Source organism: Trichechus manatus, unplaced genomic scaffold, assembly GCF_000243295.1.
Source record: "Trichechus manatus latirostris isolate Lorelei unplaced genomic scaffold, TriManLat1.0 scaffold00460, whole genome shotgun sequence".
Taxonomy (NCBI): Eukaryota; Metazoa; Chordata; class Mammalia; order Sirenia; family Trichechidae; genus Trichechus; species Trichechus manatus.
The window spans coordinates 117,090-122,807 of record NW_004444396.1 but is presented as its reverse complement, the minus strand read 5'-3'; positions in this window follow the sequence as shown (position 1 = coordinate 122,807).

The following is a 5,718-nucleotide window of genomic DNA, read 5'->3' as shown; positions in this document are numbered from 1 at the left end:
GGTCACATTATAGGGATAGCAACTAGGGTCACATAACAATGTGTGTATAAATTTTTGTATGAGAAATTAACTTGAGCTGTAAACTCTAACCTAAAGCACAATAAAAAAAAAAGAAAGGAAGGATAGAAACAAATGAATTAGGAATTCTAATCAATAAAATGTTAAAAAATAAAAAGTTATTAGAAAGAATATTAAACAAATAATTATAAGTCAAAACAGAAAAGTAGTGTGAGAGTAAGGATGGTCTTTGGGCTTTGAGATAGAATGGAATGGATAAAATACAGGCAGTCCCCGGGTTACCAATATCCGACTTACGTACAACCTGTAGTTATGAATCAACCTCTGTAAAGTCCACTATATTAAAAATTTGAGGTATAAACCATGGTTTGTAATAAAAACGGGTGGTACTTTGCAGTGCAAATCAAAACTTTATTATTAGTAGTACTGTATTATGTTAAAGATGTTTTAGTGTATCTGGAAGTGTTTCTTTAATGCTTTTTATGCATAGAAATGTACACTATATACTTATATACTAAGACAAACATTTGACTAACTGATGTTAGATAGGAACTATACCTAACTGTTCCGACTTATGTACAAATTCGACTTAAAGACAGATTTAGGAGTGGAACTTGTTTGTAATCCCGGGACTGCCTGTACAGTGTTAATGAGTCCAGTTAAGTAGAACAAAAGCTAACCAAAAAAAGAAAAAAGGAAGGAAGGGAGAGAGAGAAGTGGGAAGAAAGAAAGGAAACCAATAGATTGAAAGAAAGCACAAATATTCAAAGCTAGGTAAAAAAAAAAAGAAGAAATGAACAGAATTATACAAAACATATCAATCACTTTGAAAATTTCAATGAAATGTACTATTTTCTAGGAAAATACAAATGATCAAAATGTTTCAAGAAGACGTAAGAATCCCTACAGAGCAAATCAAAACAGATGCCAAAGAACCATACCCCTAATAAAACACCTGGTCCAGACGTTTTTCTGGGTGACCTTTTTCAAATACTGAATCTCATTCTATTTAAACTAATCTAAGAGCATAGAGACGGGAGAGGTCTCTCAATTATTTTACTTTATTTGAAAGCTAATACAATTCTGACATCAAAACCTGTAAAGATAGCACAGAAAAAAGAAAATTACAGACAACTCACAAATATTGACGCATGAATTTCAAATAAAGAATTAGCCCAGGTGATACAGGACTGGGGAACTACACCAATGTCAGCCAATTTGTGATTATGTTGTCCAGGAATTGGGCCAAATTAGGTTTCTGAGACTGAGTGTGGGGTCTTACCTTAAGGGGATGGATGGTCCCAGTCAGTATGATGAAGCAGACAATGATCACACAGGATGGAGGGTCGCTGGGCCTTGGGATGCTTGCAGGTGTTGAGGCTGTGAGCAGGACAGAAGATGGGCCTGTCAGAGACCACAGGGCTAGTGTGGATCTGAGAGGCTGTAGCTCCTTGGGTGAATTATTATGCACCTCCGTCATCTCGGACTCTTCTGACTCAGGGTCCCAGTGGTGCAGACGGTATGAGGGACAGACATGCTTATGCTCAGGGAGAGCGGAGTGCCCGCAGCACAGGAGCCTAGAACAAGGAGCCAGAGGTGCTCGATTTCTGAGCACATGACAGGCAAGAAAAGAGAAGACTGATCTAGGCACTCCTAGAAAAGAAAAAACCATGTAAAAATTGAAGGAGTCCTTGGGTGGTGCAAATGGCTAATGTGCTGGGCTACTAACTGAAAGGTTGGAGGTTCGTGTCCTCCCAGAGGTGACTCAGAAGAAAGGCCTGGCAATTTGCTTCCTAAAATCCACCAATGAAAAATTCTTTCATTTGTACCATTTCTTCAAATAAAGTAATTTGGCACCCACCTCCACCCCCATCCCCCCGCCCCAAAAAAAAGAAAGAAAGGAAGGAAAATCCTAGAGATCGCAAAGGTCAGATCTGCGCCGATCATGGGGATGGCACAGGACCTGGCCGCATTTTGTCCCATTGTGCACAGGGTCACCATGAATCAGGGTGACTTCACAGTCGCTACGAACAGCACAGAAACAGAAAACCTCAGAGTACCATCAGAGGACAAAGAGGACTGCGCACTCGTTCACAGTTCACCAAGATGCTTTTTTGTTTTTAGTGTGTTTTTTATCAAGGTTGGGACGATGACCACCCCTGGGGGCGGGCCGAAGGCATGCTGGAAAGTTAGGGAGCTATCTCTTTCCTCCTGTGTCCCCCATTATGACTGGTCATAAAATAGGCCATATGCTGGACCCCAGCACCAGCCCCAAAAACCTAGCCTGTCCTCCATGCTGAGGGCTTTCCAACCTGAAGAGCTTCTCGCTGTGGCCCTATCTGTCCAGCCTGGCTGGATGTGCCCTGAGGTCTGCAGAACCACATGGAAGCTTGATCTTGCCCTTCTCTTCTTTATCCCTCTGCATTTTGCCACATTTAACTCCATGGATGCCATCTCCTGAAGGCCCCTTAGAAAGTGATTTGTGTGAATGGTGCGGTAAACGGAGATGGTTATATGGCAGAGCATGATTGATTCCCTGGGGCTTTATTGTAATAACTTTAATCTTCTGGAACTCATCTGGTACAAATTTAGGAGCTGTGCACGCCTTTCGCTGAAATTCCTCCTTCATGCAGCACTGCTCTGCCAGCTTTTGTAGGGTTACAGGGTTGGCCGTGTTTACGATTTGGCCCCAGGGCTCCTTATTAATGGGCCTTGAAAAGAGGGTGTGGAATGTGTGGGTTCCCTTAGTTGTGCTTTTCTTGGGGAGGAGACAAACAGGAATCTCCACCATGAAGTGCATCTGGGCTCAGTCTTCCTTGAAGAAGAAGTAAATCAGCTTGCAATTCCCAGGCCTCGTTGGGGTGGGGCGGAGTAGTATCTGACACTTGTATTGTCACTGGGCTGTGTTTATAAGTCAGGAGTTGTTGTTGTTAGTTGCCTTTGGGAGAGGGGGCAGGTCTTTGCAGTATCAGACTCCAGTCAGTCAATGTTCCACCAGGGTTGATGCCCCACATCTGGAAAAGGCCATGGGGTTGGGAGATCGGCTCCCCCCCCCCACCCCATTTTAAGAGTTCTCCTTGTTAAACTCACTGAACTGGACATCAGGCAACCTGGGTCCAATCCTGTCTCCAGCTCTTACTGACGGGGCTGGCCACCAAACCTCTCTTCATCCATCTCTCGGCTCATTATCGAGTACTTTCTGGTGGGCTCCCACAAGGGTCCTCTGCATTTGCATCTGCTGGGTACGGGGTACCAGATGGGAAAGGGTCCAGGCTAGGGAGCGTGAGGTCCAGGGCGCCTCTGAGCTTCATATTCAGTTCCTCACCTGCAAAACTACTTGCCCTGCATGTGAAAATAAGAGCTGAACTAGGGTGGTGGGATGAAGAATCTGTTTTCCACATTATTTTTCATGCTAGAGGGCCTTTTAAAATAAATATAAAACAAGCAGACAAACTTGCCCTTGTAGCCGTATAGAGCTGTGCAGTGACTAGCCGAGATGATAATCACTACCGCTCAGTGTGCATACCACTTCACAGTTTACAAAGCACTTTCACAAATACTTAGTCCTTGCAGCAAAAGACTTTGGTTTGCAAGTGAAGACACTGACCTGGAGACTCGGAGCTGTTAGGTGCTGATCTTCCCGTCCCTGGGACACACTAGGAGGAGCCTTTTTCTGATAAGTACAGGCAGTGGGACTGTGTCATGGGCTTTAATCAAACAGTCGAGTTTTAATCCTAGCCTCTTATCAGTTCTAGGATTGAGTAAGTTATTAAATATCTTACACACCTGCCTCCCACCCTTAGGTTAACAAATTAACTGCTTCATAGAGTTCATGTCAATTAAATTAGATAATGCATATCTGGAGTCCCTGGGTGGCGCAAACGGATAAGCATTCACTCATCTACTAGCCTAAAGGTTGGCAATTCAAACCCACCCAGAGACACCCTGGAAGATAATAAGCTTGGTGATCTGCTTCTGAAAGATCACAGCCTTGAAATCCTATGGAATGGTTCTACTCTGCACACGTGGGGTCGCCATGAGTCAGAACCGACCCAATGGCAACCACCACCAACAGCTATCCGAACAAATGATGTGTACTGAGCCTCTACTAAGTTAGAAGATTCCTGTTACTGTGTAAGTCAGCGAATGCATTTCTGTGGAGTGCTAAGAGCTGATAGATAATGCATGTCTACTCCCAGTGACATGCTGACATGGAGTAGCTGCTCAGTAAACAGAAGTCCACCTTCCCACTTCTCCCCACTACTGTGCTTTGTAACTGAAGATATCCCACAAATATTAAAAGAAAATAGTGATCGGAAGAGAAAGGTCGGCCAGTGGACTTGGTGGCACTTCTGTCTGAACGCTGGCCTGGCTGTTACGATGCCCGGCCTGGCTCTCTGGTCACCTGGTGGCTGGTCTCATCATGCCATCCTTGTCTGGCACTGTCTACTATGTGCTTATGTGGAATGGGCCTGTGTGCAGCCTGGAATTCTAGAACCCTCGAAGCAACCACGTGAGCCCAACTCCTCTCTTCTCCCATGCTGGGCCTTTCCAGACCCTATGGCTCAGAGTAAGGACAGTACTGCCTCTAACCAGGTGTCCCAAGGAGCCTACTAGGTTTTCAAAACAGCCACCAGTCAGGAGGAGAGAGACAGGGCATGATCTGGATCCAAACTTTGGTCCCCTGGACCAGCAGACCCTTGGTCCAGTCCCCAACTCTAGGGCCTGAGCATCATCTATATCCCCAGCAACTGGGGAGGGTCAGGGGAGTCTAAATGCAAGGACCTTCTACCAGGACCAGGATAATAGCCACTACTCAGATCTACTGCACCCCTAGCTGAACTGCTTGTCACCAGAATCACCTGTGGCAATCACCAGTGGGGAGCCACTTCTTGATGCTGTGACTGAGCTGCTCCTCCCCTCCAGGTTTCCCCTGCCCTTTCTCCCTCCCTCCCTCACTCCGTCCACCTGCCCCACTGAGATTCCAGCACTCTTTAGAACCAAGCCCAGGGGGAACTCCACCCCCTTATCCGGCTCCTCCTTCACTTCAAATATGTGAAGGGGGAGAGAGGCAAGTCCACCCTTCCCTCTCCTGGGTTATTAATGAGAACCAGTAAATATCCCTCCCTTGGCCTGAGTTAATTCAAGTGGGGTTTTGGTCACTGCAACTGTAAAAATTTTTGACTAATACAAAATTCTTTCAAAAGGTTTGTCGACACTGCCCCAACAAGCTGATGAAATTTTAATATTTCTGCTATTTCTATTACAAAAGCTTCTTAAAATGACATTTCATCTTACACAAGGCCAACCCATTAGCCTGAAAGCCGTCCCCTGAAACTCCACAGTACACCTTTAAGATTGTCCAAGCTGGCCACCCACACAGTGGAGGGTCCTGGGAGCAGGAATTCCTCTCAGGCCATGCTCAGCTCCGTAACTTGGCAGGTTCCTCTTCGGACCCAACACCCTTGCTGAAACATGGTGTGCCAGGGGTGGATTATCGTGCATGCTGTGATGCACAGTCCACCCCCTCAGGACTGAAGGACTTATTTCTCTCCAGTACTGGCAATGCAGCTGGGTGACTGCCAACTTGAAGCCCTCAGCTGACAAGCCCACCCAGAAGGAAAGCTGCCTCTGCTGGAGAGACCAGCCTCACCAAGGTCATGCCTTTTCCTGGGTAACCGCATCCAATAACCTGCAAGA